This window comes from Heterocephalus glaber, unplaced genomic scaffold (assembly GCF_053883595.1).
Source record: "Heterocephalus glaber isolate CG9 unplaced genomic scaffold, H.glaber_assembly_v1.0 deba00000331, whole genome shotgun sequence".
In the NCBI taxonomy this organism is placed as follows: Eukaryota; Metazoa; Chordata; class Mammalia; order Rodentia; family Bathyergidae; genus Heterocephalus; species Heterocephalus glaber.
In genome coordinates, this window is record NW_028258142.1 from 66,057,232 (window position 1) to 66,071,544 (window position 14,313).

Below are 14,313 nucleotides of genomic sequence, written 5' to 3' on the forward strand. Positions count from 1 at the left end.
CAGCGAGGCTGAGGCAGGACTGTTCAGGGCCTGCCGGAGAGCAGGTGCCAGCGGACCTCTGGCTTCCTTCTGAGCATGTGAACTGGGATTCTGCAGGCCTTGGCGGGGCGTGCTGCTGTGTGAGAAGCAGCTCCCTGCTCCTGTGGGGCTGTTTCCAAGGCAACTCCTGGTGTAAGAAAGGTCGGGGAGCTTCCTGCCCAGGAGAAGGCCCGGCATCCAGAGAGGCTGCAGAGCTGGGCTGGAAGGAAGGTCCCAGCCACAGCGCTGCTTCCCCAGGCTCAGGTTGATGGGCACCTTCCTGGTGCAGAAGGCCGAGAGCATTATGGGTCGCGCAGGCTGAGACCCCTGTGTATGGGCAGCAGCCACGGTCGGGGCTCTGGGCTCCTTGCTGCCGACTCCCCAGAGCTTCCTGGCCCGGGCCACACGGCTCCCTGCAGGGGCTGAGAGGAAGGCTCTGGGTGGTGATCTCTCTCTGTCTCTCTGTGTTTCTCCCCCTTTTCTCTCTGTCTCTCTGGTTCTCTGCCATGAGAGTGACAGAGCAACTCTATCCAATAAAATAGGCCCTTGCTTGCCGCCATGTGTTTTTCCCCACAGAATGTTTTATTCCAGCACTGGAACAGTTTGCTCCTGCCCAGTGTATGGAGATGTTTCATAACTGGTTGAACTTGTGCCCTCTAAGGAATGTTGCTAGCTCTGCCCCTCTCAAGAATGATTTTCGCCACACCCCATTATAAGAATGTTGTGCTGGCTCTGCCCCCTTATAAGTATTTTGTTAAGCCCCACCCCCTTACAAGAATGTTGCTCAGCCCCGCCCCTTCTGAGAATATTCTGTAGCTCCGCCCCCCTGCTCCAGTGAGCATGCTCGCCTGCCTTGCAGATCCCTATATAAGGAGGCTCCCATTTCTGGTAGGGTGCTCAGACTTGGGAGTATGAACTCCTCTGAGCCCACCGGAGTACTAAAGGTGTTTCTCCACCTCTTCCAGTGACCCTCGGATTCTTGAGTCTTCAAATTTCGGTAGCTGCGACACTGAGCTGTGGCTCTCCGCTGTGCCTGAGAGCTGTAACACTTGGCTGCGGCACTGAGCTGTTCCGCTCTGCCACAACAAGAGGTCTGAGCCCCTTTGCCTGCCCGTCCTGACAGCTGACGAGGGTGTGCTGGGCCCTTGTCCCTCACCCCACGCACTTGTTCGTGACAGGTGAGTGGCAGGTGAGTGGAAGGTGACCTGGAAAGGGAGGTTCCTAGTCCTCCCAGCTCAGCAGCCGATCTCATTGCCCCGAGTGTGCAGGACTTCAGTTCCAGGTGCAAACTTCTGAGGCTTGGGTTCCCAGCAGCCAGAAAAGGATGTGCGCTAGCGAGCTGAGGTGCAGCTGCTGGGCTGTGCAGGCCTCTCTGGCCCTGGCAGCTCCACCTCAGGCCGAGCGGTTCACTGGCGGTTGGTGCCATGGCAGTGTCTGTGGAAGGATCTTCCCCGAGGAGCATACTGCTCTGCGGGTGGGTGAGGTGGATTTCTGTCACCGTGAGAAAATACCCGAGAAGGCCGACTTCCAAGGGGGAAAGTTTTATTTTGTCTCAGTTGGAAGAGCTTGCAGTCCATGGTTGCTTGGCCTCACTGAGAGCACAGCTTGAAGAAGTGAGTAAGGAAGTTGCTTACCTCATAGCCAGGAAGTGACAGACAGGAAGGGGTGGGGTCAAATGTCCTCCTCAAGGCCCCGCCCCACCCCTGGTGACCTCACTTCCTCCCACTAGGCACAGTCCTTAAAGGTTCCATCCCCTCCAGGTAGCATCACTGTCTGGTGACCAAGCCTTTGCACACAAGTCTTTGGGGACATTTCAGATCCACATTATACAAAGGTCCCATTACCTTGTAAGCTATTCTTGTGAGTTAAACGGTCCCTTTGAAGAGAACAGTTTTCCAAAAATCTGACTTTGTGACTACAGCACAACTTTCTGAACACGGTTGAAGATCGACCTCAGCTGAGACTTCACCTTTGCCCTTATTCTTACATAGTATAGAGCCAGATTTCTTATCTACCATTGACTTTAAAAGCCTTGCAAATTGCTTCTCGGCCTTTTGGCTAAGATCAAGTGTAAAAAGCCTTCCAAAAGTCATTAAGGTTAGGGGAACACACAGCACAAAGAGCATTCAGCTCCTTGTGCCAGGCACCCAAGTACTCTGCCTGCATTTTAGATCTCTTTTGTCCTGGTTCATCATTACCTCCTCATTGTTCTTTTAAACATTCTCTACCATCAATGGATAATTGATCCTGAATTCAAAGAATATTATGAATCTATCTAAAGGGTGAGGTTATTTAATGTGTTCCAGATGCAGGAAGCTATCCAGAGAACTAGGCACTCAGATAGGCTGAGGGTAGAGCTGGAACCCCATTCCTCAAGTGATGGAGCTGCAGTATTTTCCAGAGTCTGTCCCCAAAGAAGAGCATGAAGCAGAATAAGGCAAAGCATCAGGAATATTTTTAAAGCTCCACCATGGTATAATCAAAATTTTCTCAAATCTCCTTAACAAATGATGCTATGCTCTGTTTCTATCTCATGTTTAAGTGTTTCATTTTGATCAAAATCGTGATCACAGAATTGATAGGAGCAAGTATTTATAGATATAAAGACTGGAAGAAAATAACACATTTATGTCATTAATATTCTAACCCAAATTTGGTCATCTTTCCCTTCCCAATTCACTTTTTCTTAATAGATGATAAACTATCTTGAATTTCAAATCAATTTCGGAACCTCAAGCTGATGTGGAATGACCCCAAATCCCAGGTATAAACAATCTCCATTTAATTGCCTCTAATTTTGAAATATTACGGAGTTGCATTTTAGTTTTAATTTTAAAAACAGCCATTCACAAATTGATGGTACCTAGAACAATAATTCTACTTTAAGATACTTTTGGTTCTCGATATATTTTTAGACTGTTTTTACTAGTTACCACATTTGGGAGAAAAAGGAGAAGTTAGGAGACTCTGGTGACCATGTGTGGTTTCGAACTAGAATGAAAATGCAGCCCCTTGTTGTCCTGCTGGCCCTAGACTTGGGGGAGAGATAGTCACAAGAGCCTGCGTGTGAACCCTGTGCTGTTTCCCCCTCTTCCACTCCTGCTTACTTTTGCCGTCGGCTTTTCTTTACTGGCTTCTTAATCCTCTTAGGGGCCTGTTCTCTTGGGTGGCCACAAATCTGCCAGAACACAGGGAAGAATAGGATGTGACTGAATCAGCTGCCCGAGTCACTCTGCTCTGACTGAGCACACCAGCATGGAGAAAGAAGCATGGACTTGTAAAAAATGCTAATTTCAATTTTTAAAAAATTTAACCAACACGTAGAACTTGTACTTATGTATGAACCATAATGTTATAATTCCATACATGTATTCAATGAGTAACGATCAAATCAGTGTATTAGCATTTCTATCTCCTCAAAGGTTATCACTTCTTCATGCTCTGCTTCCAGCTCTTCTCTAGCTATTTTGAGATATATAATGAAATTGTCATGGCCTATGGTTGCCGTACTGTGCTATAGAACATCAGCAGGAATCCCTCCATCCACCTGTTGTCCCCATGGGTGGGCTTGAGATTTGGCTGGGTTTTCCTGAGCCCTCTGCACAGGGGCCGGGCCGGCTGGGTGTGGCTGCACCAGAGCCTGGGTACTGATGCTCACTGAAAGGAAAGGAAATCAGTTCAGCCCTGATTGAAAACGTTATAGAGCTTCCTCAGAGATTTAAAAATAGAACCATCCTATGATGCAGCAGTGCTGCTATGCGTTGTGCATCAAAAGAAATGAAGTCAGCATGTTGAAAAAATACCCGTACTCCAGTGTTTGCTGCAGAGCTGCTCACAACAGCCAAGGAGTGGGGACAACCAAAGTATCCACAGCTGATGAATGGGTGAAGAAAATGTGCCACCTGTACCGCATGGAACATTATTCAGCCAAAAAAGAACCCCACAATTTTGTCATTTGTGGCAACAGAGATGGAGCTAGAGCTCACTGCTGTGTGTGAAATCAGCCAGACACAGAGCCCTAGGCACTGCATGACCTCACTCATACGTAGGTAGCATCTCCCTGAGTTGGGGTCCTGGGAGTTGAGCATGAAAAGGTGACTTCGGGAGGCTGAGGGGAATGGAGTGCTGGGGAGGGGGTGGCATTGGGCACTGGGTCACAGATGGGAGCGAGGCGTCCTGGCGTGTCCACTCTGGGGTTGTGCACTTCAGAGAATGAGAAGGAAGGATTTGGGGAGGTTTCACCACACAGAAATGACGGGTTTGAGGAGGCGTGTGTGTTTAACCCTGCTGAACCACGAGGCACTGTGTAAGTGTACTGAAATACTGCCCAGGACCCCGCTAACAGGGACAGTTGTCATGCTTTCATATTAGAACATTTGGTAGGAGGCGATGGGCAGCAAGAATTTCCCAGAGGATTCCTTCTATTTGATCTGTCCTCAATCGGGCACCTTTGCACTTTTTGGAAGAGGATTCCAGGCATCTCCAGGACACACAGCTGAGCATCTTTGGGTAGGTGCTGTGCCCCCTCCCTGGAGCCTCAGCCACAGCTCAAGGGCCCCACGTCACTGTCACTTGTTTGGCTGCTCTTTCTCTGCCCAGTGTAATTCCTGTGAAAAGAGGCCTTTTTTGTGTCCTAGGGTGGGGGTGGGTACATCTGTGTTAATCCCCTGCATGGATGAGAACGGCTGCAGTTGCCTGGGAGTTTTTCCAGCCTGGACAGAAATTAAGAAGCTCCTAGAAGGAGCTCTTCTCCTTTTATGGGGGCGTTCAGTGGGACAATGAGTCTGGGTGGCAGAGGATTACCCAGGCAGCCACAAAAGGTTCAGGATCCTTTCATCTGAAAACTATCATCCCACATCCAGGGACCCCACCAAGAGGGTGGGTGGAATGCCAGAGGAAGAAGCTTTCCTTTCTCTTTTCATGATGCCAGGACTTTCTTGGCATGCAAATAACCCCTGTCACAATGCTGCTGACATTTTACCAGCCCTTTCAGAATCCAGGCTGCAGAATAATATTCCTCGGGACCTTTCAAGGCTGAATTCAGAGGAGTAGAGGCTGCCTTCAGTCATGCTGGAGGTGGGGATGCCAGTGTGTTATGTGGGGGTGGCTTTGCAGGTGACGTTGCCCCAGCTGTCCTGCCAACCTGTGGGTCCCTTTGCAAAGGGCCAGAGCCATTAATTCATTCACCAGTTTACTTCTGGCCAGATTTGCTTCTTTCAATGCAAGGGTTTATACTTTGGTAAAGCCAATAAATCAAAGTAAGACAAGAAATAATAGCCATAATATATTACATTTTGCATATTTTATACAAATATATTGCATATTTAATGTATCATATATTGCATATTTATAGACTACATATATATTTTTTGTGCGTACACATATAAAGGAACATACATGTAGCATCTTTTAATCCATAAATCCAAAAGGTGAAATGTTCCAGAATCTTTAGCTTTAAGCATCAACCTCTCACCACAGTGGGAAAATCCCACACCGCACCTCAGTCAAAACAGGTTTGCTAAAACTATTGTATAAAATTACCTGTGTGTCTAAAGAATATATGGAATACAAATGAATTTTCTGTTTCGACATTATGCAAATGTTGCAAAAGCCAAAATAAATCCAGAATCCAAATACCTGTGGCACCAAGTATTTCATATAAGAAATATCAGCCTGAAACATCCCTGAAGTGTATTACAAAGCCAAGGGAAGCTCTGGCTAAGGGGTGTGTTGGCTGAAGTTGTGTTCTTACTCTCACTGTGTGGACAGTGTGCTGATTTGTTCATCACGCTGGGGTCAGGTCTCACCAGTGGCACTTTCTCCAGAGAGGTAGGCACAGGGCCCTGAGCTCACTTGCTTTACCATCTGTGTCTCGGTCACAGGGCACACTCTTTGTGCCTTGCCGACTTTGGAGTCTACAGGATCATCACCCTGGTAGTAGAGAAGCGGCCCCAATAAGGCAGGAAGAAACTCACATGGCTGATCCAGGAGGTCAGAGTTTGCTTGTAAAGGGTGTGGATGGCCGCTCCCTGACTATGAATAGATGTCTGCTGGAGTGATGGAGACTGTCACCTAAGCCTGCCCCTGAGGACCCAGAGCATCAGGACAAATATGTCACAGGGACAGAGACCCCCTTGCAACATTCTGGCTCTGAGCTCCTGGTTTCACTGCAGGAACTGTGTAACCTCTGATACCCTCAGCACAGAGCCCTGACACAGTGTCTACCAACATCCTGGGACAAAGAGCAAGACAGACAGGGCTGATGCTATTTCCAAGAGCTGGAAATAAAAACAACTGCTTTAAGTGATTCTGTTGAGGGACAGATGCTCTCTGCAGTTGTGGTAGAAATTGAATTGCAGTTGTGAATTAAATAGATTGATGGGTGCTTGTTTCTCAATGAAGTAATGACATTGTGACCCAAGAAGCAGTCATTTTTGTGCATTAAAAGAAAACCCAGGAGATAATGAATTTATCTACTTGTTTTTCAAGTGTGTCAACCTCAGAGAAGGCTGCGTCACAAGGCAAGAGTAGCTGCCTCCTCCTCCCTCACTTTCCTCACTTTCCCCTTTTCCTTCCTGGTAGGGACCTCTGATCACACATGAGAGCTTTTCCCAGGGAGGCTCGCAATTCTCAGTAGGGCACCTCACAGAGCTCTTTCCGGTGTCTGGAGTTATCCCAATAAAGGGAAAATCCACTTGAATATTTGGATAATTTTGACTAGTAACACCTTAGGAAGTTTGCAAATCAGAAAATGCAAACATCTTCCTCCTCATCCATCTTCCCAGTTTCCTCCTCCACAAAACTAGAGCAAAATTAGCAAGTAACAATAACTATGAGTTTCCTGGGTGACTTCTCAGAGATTTTCATCATGCTTCTACAAGCAAACTGAAATATCCAAGGGGTGACCAAAATACACAGTATAGATTTAAATTAAAAACATGTATTATTACACTGAAGGACATATTGCCATTGATATCCCGCAGAGTCCTCCCCTCACTTTAGACACACTTATCCCACTGTTCTCGCCACTTTCTGAAGCAGTTCTATTTTTTTTTCATTTCTCATAATTTTTCCTTTCCCTTCTTTCCTTTCTCCTACCCCTTCCACTTCCACTATCCTTTTGGACCTTTTCTTCCTAATTTGCAGTATCAATTATTCATTCTAATCATGGGTACATTTTAGGTATACAATATAGTGACAGTCATCATTGGAAATTTGCACCTGTACATAGTCTCTCTTGGTTTTTATTTTTCCCCCTTCCCCTGCCCTCCCTTCAACCCCTCCATCCCTCCCTATTTACAAAGACTTTGTTTCCATTTTTTCATTTTCTCATATTAATTCCATTATCTTCTTTCCTTTCCCCTACCCCTCCCACTTCCCCTTCCCCTTTGCCCCTTTTTTTCCTATTTCACTTTATCTATTACACCTTTTAGTCCTTATTTACACTTTCAGAGAAACTATTTGATATTTACACATGTGTGTCCTGTTTATTTCACTTAAGAGTATCACCTCAATGTGCATCCATTTAGCTTTAAATGTCTCTAATTTCTCATTTTTGATGGCTGAGTAGTACTCCATTTTATTTAAAAAGCCACATTTTCTTTATCCAGTCTCCATTTGATGGGCATTTGGGCTGTTTCCAAGTTTTAGCTCTTACAATCTGTGCTGCTACGAACATGGGTGCACATATATCACTGTGCTATGATTCTTTTAATTCTTTGGGGAAGATACCCAGCAGGGGACTAACTGGGTTAAATGGGACCCGTAGTCCTAGTTCTTTGAGTAATCTCCATACTCATGTCCACAGTGGTTGCACCAGTCTACACTCCCATCAGCAGTGGAGCAGTGCTCCTCTTTCCCCACAGCCCCTGCCAGCATTTGTTGTTGGTCGATTTCAAAATAGGAGCCATTCTTTCTGGAGTGAGGTGGAATCTCAGCGTTGTTTTCATTTGCATCTCTCAAATGACCAGTGATGTTGAACATTTTTTCATGTTTATTTGCTATTTCTACTTCTTTGTCTGAGAAATGTCTGTCCATTTCAGATGCCCATTTTTGGATTGGGTCTTTAATTTGGGAGGTCTGATCTTTTTAAGTTCTTTATAGATTCGAGATAGTAGACCTTTGTCTGAGGAAGAGCAGGTGAAGATTTTTTCCCACATTGTGGGTTGTCTCTTCACACTGCTGGTGGTTTCTCTTGCTGTGCAGAAGCTTTTTAATAAGAAGAGATCCCACTTGTTGATTGTTTCTGCTAGTTCATGGGCAACTGAGGTTTTGTTCATAAAATCTTTTCCTACACCATTGTCTTCAAGGGTTCTACCTAACCTCTGTTCCAGCCGGTTCAGCGTTTCTATTTTAATATTTAGATCTTTAATCCATTTTGATTTTAGCTTAGTGCATGGTGAGAGATATAGGTCTAGTTTTAGACTTTGGCAAGTTGAAACCCAGTTTTTCCAGCACCATTTATCAAAGAGACTATCTTTCCTCCAGTGAGGGTGGTTGGTTCCTTTATCGAAGTTGAGATGGCTGAGTATGTCTGGAGTTGTTTTGGCATCTTCTAATCTGTTCCACTGGTCCTCAGGTCTGTTTCTTTGCCAGTACCATGATGTTTTTATCACAGTAGCTTTGTAGTATAGTTTCAAGTTGGGGGTTGTAATACCCCTTGCCATATCTCTGTTATCTAGAATTGCTTTTGCTATTCTGGGTCTCTTCTTGTTCCAAATAAATTTTTGGATTATTTTCTCAAGGACCATGAAGTATGCTGCTGGGATTTCAATTGGGATTGCATTGAATCTATATAGTAGTTTTGGAAGTATGGCCATTTTCATTATGTTGATCCTTCCTACCCAGGAGCAGGGGATGTCTTTCCATTTTCTGATATCATCTTCAATCTTTTTTTTTCAAAGTGCTATAGTTTTCAGAGAAGAGGTCTTTGATTTCTTTCGTTAGGTTGATTCCTAGGTATTTCAGTTTTTTGGATGATACTATGAAAGGAATTGTTTGCCCTATTTCTGTCTCACTGAGTCTGTTGTTAGAGGAAAGCTATTGATTTTTGTGTGTTGACCTTGTAACCAGCTACTTGACTGAATTTGGTTATTAAGTCTAGAAGACTTTTGGTGGCATTCTTGGGGTCTTCTATATAGAGTATCATGTCATCTGCAAGTAATGACAACTTGACTTCTTCATTTCCTATCTTTATTCCTTTTATCTCTTTCTCTTCTATAACTGCTGTAGCTAATGTTTCCAAAACTATATTGAACAAGAGTGGTGATAGTGGACGTCCTTGTCTTCTTGCCGATTTTAGTGTGAAGGATTTCAGTTTTTGACCATTTAGTATGATATTGGCTGTTGGTTTTTCATAGATGGCTTTTATCAGATTGAGGTAGAGACCATCTATTCCAATTTTTTGTAGGGTTTTTATCACAAATGCATGTTGGATTTTGTCAGATGCTTTTTGTGCAGCTATTGAGATGATCATATGGTTTTTGTCCTTGGCTCTATTGATATAGTGTATTACATTGATTGATTTGCATATGTTGAACCATCCCTGCGTCCCTGAGATGAATCCCACTTGGTCAGGGTGCATGATCTTCTTGATGATGTTCTGCATTCTGTTTGCCAGTATCTTATTAAGGATTTTTGCATCTATGTTCATTAGTGAGATTGGCCTATAGTTCTCTTTTTCGGTTGGGTCTTTCTCTGCTTTGGGGATCAAGGTGATGCTTTCTTCCAGGAAAGAATTTGGAAGTATTGCTTCCCTTTCAATTTCATTGAAGAGTTTAAACAGTAGTGGCAGTAGTTCCTCTCTAAATGTCTTGTAGAATTCAGCAGTGAAGCCATCAGGACCTGGGCTTTTCTTAGTTGGTAAGTTTTTAATTATGTTTTCAATTTCATTGGCTAATATTGGGTTGTTCAGAATTTTTAGGTCTTCTTCGTTCAACTTTGGTAGTTCATATGTATCTAGGAATCTGTCCATTTCTTCTGTGTTTTCCATTTTATTGGCATATAGCTTCTGGAAATAGGTACTGATGATCCTCTGGATTTCTTCTGGGTCTGTTATAATTTCACCCTTTTCATTCCTAACTGCATGGATTTGGGCCTTTTCTTTCCTTTTTCTGACAAGGTTGGCTAAGGGCTTGTCAATTTTGTTTATTCTTTCGAAGAACCAACTCTTGACTTCATTGATTTTTTGAATTGTTCTCTTAGTCTCCATTGCATTGATTTCTGGTCTTATCTTTATAATTTCCTCCCTTGTATGAGCTTTCAGTTTGTCCTGCTCTTCTTTTTCTAGAACCTTGAGGATCAGCGTCAGGTTGTTTAATTGGGCTCATTCTGTTTTCCTAATATGCGTATTCACTGCTATGAATTTCCCTCATAAGACTGCTTTCATTGTTTCCCATAGAATCTGATATGTTGTATTGTCATTGTCATTTCATTGTAGGAACTGTCTGATTTCGTTGATTTCCTCTGTGACCCATTCAGAAGTGTGTTGTGTAGTTTCCATGTGTTTATGAAATTCTTGCGGTTTCTTTTGCTATGGATCTCCAATTTCATCACACTATGGTCTGATAATATACAGGGGATAAATTCAGTTCCTTTGCAGTTACTTAAACATGTTCTATGTGTGAGTATGTGGACTATTTTGGAGAATGACCCATGTGCAGCTGAGAAGAATGTGTATTCTGATTTTGTGGGGTGGAACACTCTGTAAATATCTGTTAAGTTCATTTGTTCAAGAGTTTGATTGAGTTCTAGTATTTCATTACTTATTTTTTGTCTAGTTGATCTATCTATTTGTGACAGAGGGGTATTGAGGTCCCCCACTACTGTTGTATTAGTGCATATATGACTTTTCATGTCTGTTAGTATTTGTTTTATATTGTTGGGCACACTAGTGTTTGGTGCATAGGTATTTATGATTGTCATCTGTTCCTCTTGGATTGTTCCCTTTACAAGGATATAGTGTCCTTTTTCATCTCTCTTAATCAGTGTTGGTTTGAAATCTACTTGATCTGCCAAGAGGATAGCTACTCTTGCTTTTTGGGGGGTTCCTGTCACATGAAGTATTGTTTTCCACCCTTTAACTTTCAGTCTATGAGTTTCATTTTGAATTAAGTGTGTTGTATGCAGCATATTGTTGGATTTTGCTTCTTGACTCATTCTACCAGTCTCTTTCTTTTGATTGATGAATTGAGACCATTAACAGTGATGGTTATAACTGAAATGTATTTACTTATCATTGTCATGACTTTTTCTTTTTGTTGGATTCTCCCCCTTTACATTTAATTTCTTGTCACGCCCAATGGATTCATTCTGCTGGGTTTCCTGGGGTTGTGATCCTCATTGTCTTTTCCTAGGATATTGTCTAAAATTTTTTGGAGTGCTGGTTTGGTATTCATGAAGTTCCTAAGGTGCTCTTTGTCATGAAAGTATCTTATTTCTCCATCAATTTTGAAAGATAGTTTTGCAGGGTACATCAATCTGGGTTGGAGGCTGTTTTCCTTTAGGGCTTGGAACACATCACTCCAAGATCTTCTTGCCTTGTGGGTTTGCACTGAAAAGTCTTCTGTGATTCTGATGGGCTTTCCTTTGTATGTGATTTGTTTCTTTTCTCTAACTGCTTGTAGAACTTTGTTCGTCTGTTGGGTTTCTGGAATCCTAACTATTATATGCCTATGTGTAGATTTTTTTTTTTTGATCAAAGCTAGCTGGAGTCCTACATGCCTCACTTATCTGTATCTCAAGTTCTTTTCCCCTCCTTGGGAAGTTTTCTGCCATCACTTCTGTGAAGAGTTTTTTTATGTCATCTGCACTTTCTCCTGTTTCTTCATTGACTCCAATCAGTCTTATGTTATTCTTCTTTGCATTGTCTAGAAGCTGCTGGATTGATTTCTCATGGTCCCTTACAATTTTGAAGCAATTTTTCTTTTCCTGGTCACTAATTGCAATCTTATCTTCTATATCTGAAATTCTATCCTCACATTGGCTCATTCTGAGTGTAGACTTTCAGTGGAGTTTTTGATCTCCTGAAAATCAGTTTGCCTGTGTTTTGTGGATTCCATTTCTTTCCTACGTTGGGATTCCATCTTGTTCCTCAGCTCCTCTCTAGATTTATTAATCATGTCTTGCACTACAAGCACAATCTCTGCTGTTATTTGAGAAATTATTTCTGATTTAAATTTTTCCAGATCCTCTTTTGTTGCCAGTTCAGGGAGTCCAAGTGGTTGAGTATCAGATTGTTCCATCTCATTTCCCTTTGGTGTTGCTGTAGGTGATCTAGAAGTTTGGTTTTCAGACTTTTTTACATGTCTTCTCATTTTGATGGGGTGGGGTGCAGTGGGGTGCTGTTGATGCCCATGTGGCTCACCTCCTATGGGCTGGGAGCAGTGGAATGGTGGCCCGGAAGCCCCTACCTCTGGGCTGGGAGTGGTGGAACATCTAAAGCAGCTCTAGAGTCCTCTTTCATGAGTGTCTTCATGAGATGTGATCAAAAATATGAATGCTGCTCCCAAGCGCCATCTAATAGAAAGGCAGCTCAGAAAACATGATGCTGTGTCCTCATGCACCTTATCACTGGATCTGTCACTGTATAATTTCAGGCGCTTCCCCAAAGTCAAAATGACTTTGAAAGATAACCCTTTTGAACTGATTCAGGATATCAAGGCAAACAGGACAGTGCAACGAGACACTCAGGAAAGAGGACTCCGAAGCTGCTGCAGAAAGAGGGAAGAGTGACGGGTGTGTTTGAAGTGAGGGCAACATTTTGAAAGGGATAAATGGCAATGTGTTAGTCTAATAACTTTTTTTTAAACATAAAGCTTCAGTGGAGTTTTTATCACACCACACACTTCCCCATTCAGATGTTCCCTGTGCCGTCTGTACCTAACATAATCATGCACTTTATAGATTGGCAGCACAGTCATTTTTGCAGTTGTTTGAATACACAGTCATATATTTAATCAGTTTCCTAGTGAACATCTGAGTTGTTTACACTGCTGTGCCACTGCAGTGACAGAGAAGATGACTTGGTGTGTATGTGTGTGTGTGTGTGTGTGTGTATATATGTATATATAAAACTTCCCATGTGTATGGGTATGTACATGGTCTAAATTCCTAGAAGTGGAACTTCCAGATCAAAGATGAGATGTATTTGTAATTTTCCAGGCATTTTCAGATATCCGTCTCATATTTACAAACCTATGAGTTCGATATGAAAATGTCCTTTTCTCTGCAGGCTTACCATAGTTGTTTTATGCAATTTTTAAAAACTGTGGTCACTTCACTAGATTAGAGCTAGTATTTCAGTAGAACTTTAGGCAGCATTTCTCTTATGCTGTGTGGAATTGGACATTTTTTCTTTTTCTGCTAAAGTCCATTTTTTACTTCCCTGATTGTAGCAGCTGCACTTTCTAACTCATTAGCAGGTGACAGGCAAGGCACTGCTGTACCTAACTGCTCTGAGTTGGCATTGGGAAGAAGAAAAGTACCCCAGTGTCATTCCCTGGGGTGGGAAGGGCTGTGCTGGCCCTGGGCTTGTTGGCACAAGGACCGCACTGGGGAAGGAGGACCTTGGGTCCCTGAAGGTGAGCTGTAGGACTAGACGGCCAGGATGACCCCAGTGGCCAGGGCTGTGTCAAGGGCTGTCCATCTTGCTCTGCAGTGGAGGACAACAGTGGCGAGTGGAGTAAATATCAGGATTGCCCCACTTGCTATTCTGCGTGCACTGTTGGCTGTCCTGGACAGAGTCTGTAAATTCACACTGTAGGCGCCACCTGTTAAAGGTTGCTAACCACAACATGTGGCAGGGAATCCTGGGTCAGAGCTTATTTCATGTGACATATAGTAGTTGATGGGTTGTGGACCACACCCTGGCATTTGAGATGCCCCTTGGGATGGCTTTGATATTAGGCCCTAGATCGCACCCCTGCCCCGGCATGGTCTTTTTGGAATTGAGGCTTAGAGGGGAAAGAGAATGTGCTCTCTATCTACCAGGGGCAGAGCAGTTAGAAGGAAAGCATTTGACCCAAAGACCATTTCCTCTCCAAACTGCTTAGCTAGATTAGTAGAGTAAGGAAAGAAGAGGAATACATATAAACCAGGCCAACTAAAACCAAGAAAAGTGAAAGGTTTCTAAATCTCAAGATTTTCATTGCCTGTACTTTCTTACTTGAGACAGGTGAGACACAAAATTCACTGATATTTCTGTTTTCCTTGGTATTCAATGCATCTCACCAAGAAAAGGAAAGGGTATCTTTTAATACTTGCAAAGGTAAATATAAATCATTTTCAATTGGCTAT

At 43.3% G+C, this 14,313-nt stretch overlaps 1 long non-coding RNA gene across 1 annotated transcript; it reads left to right on the forward strand.

Moving 5' to 3' along the window:
- The first annotated feature begins 797 nt into the window (after nt 1-797).
- On the forward strand, nt 798-9,569 carry LOC147830181 (uncharacterized). Its single transcript, XR_015444828.1, has 3 exons — nt 798-1,196; nt 2,712-2,782; nt 3,169-9,569. It is a non-coding gene; the product is annotated as an uncharacterized LOC147830181 (long non-coding RNA).
- The last annotated feature ends 4,744 nt before the right edge of the window (nt 9,570-14,313 follow it).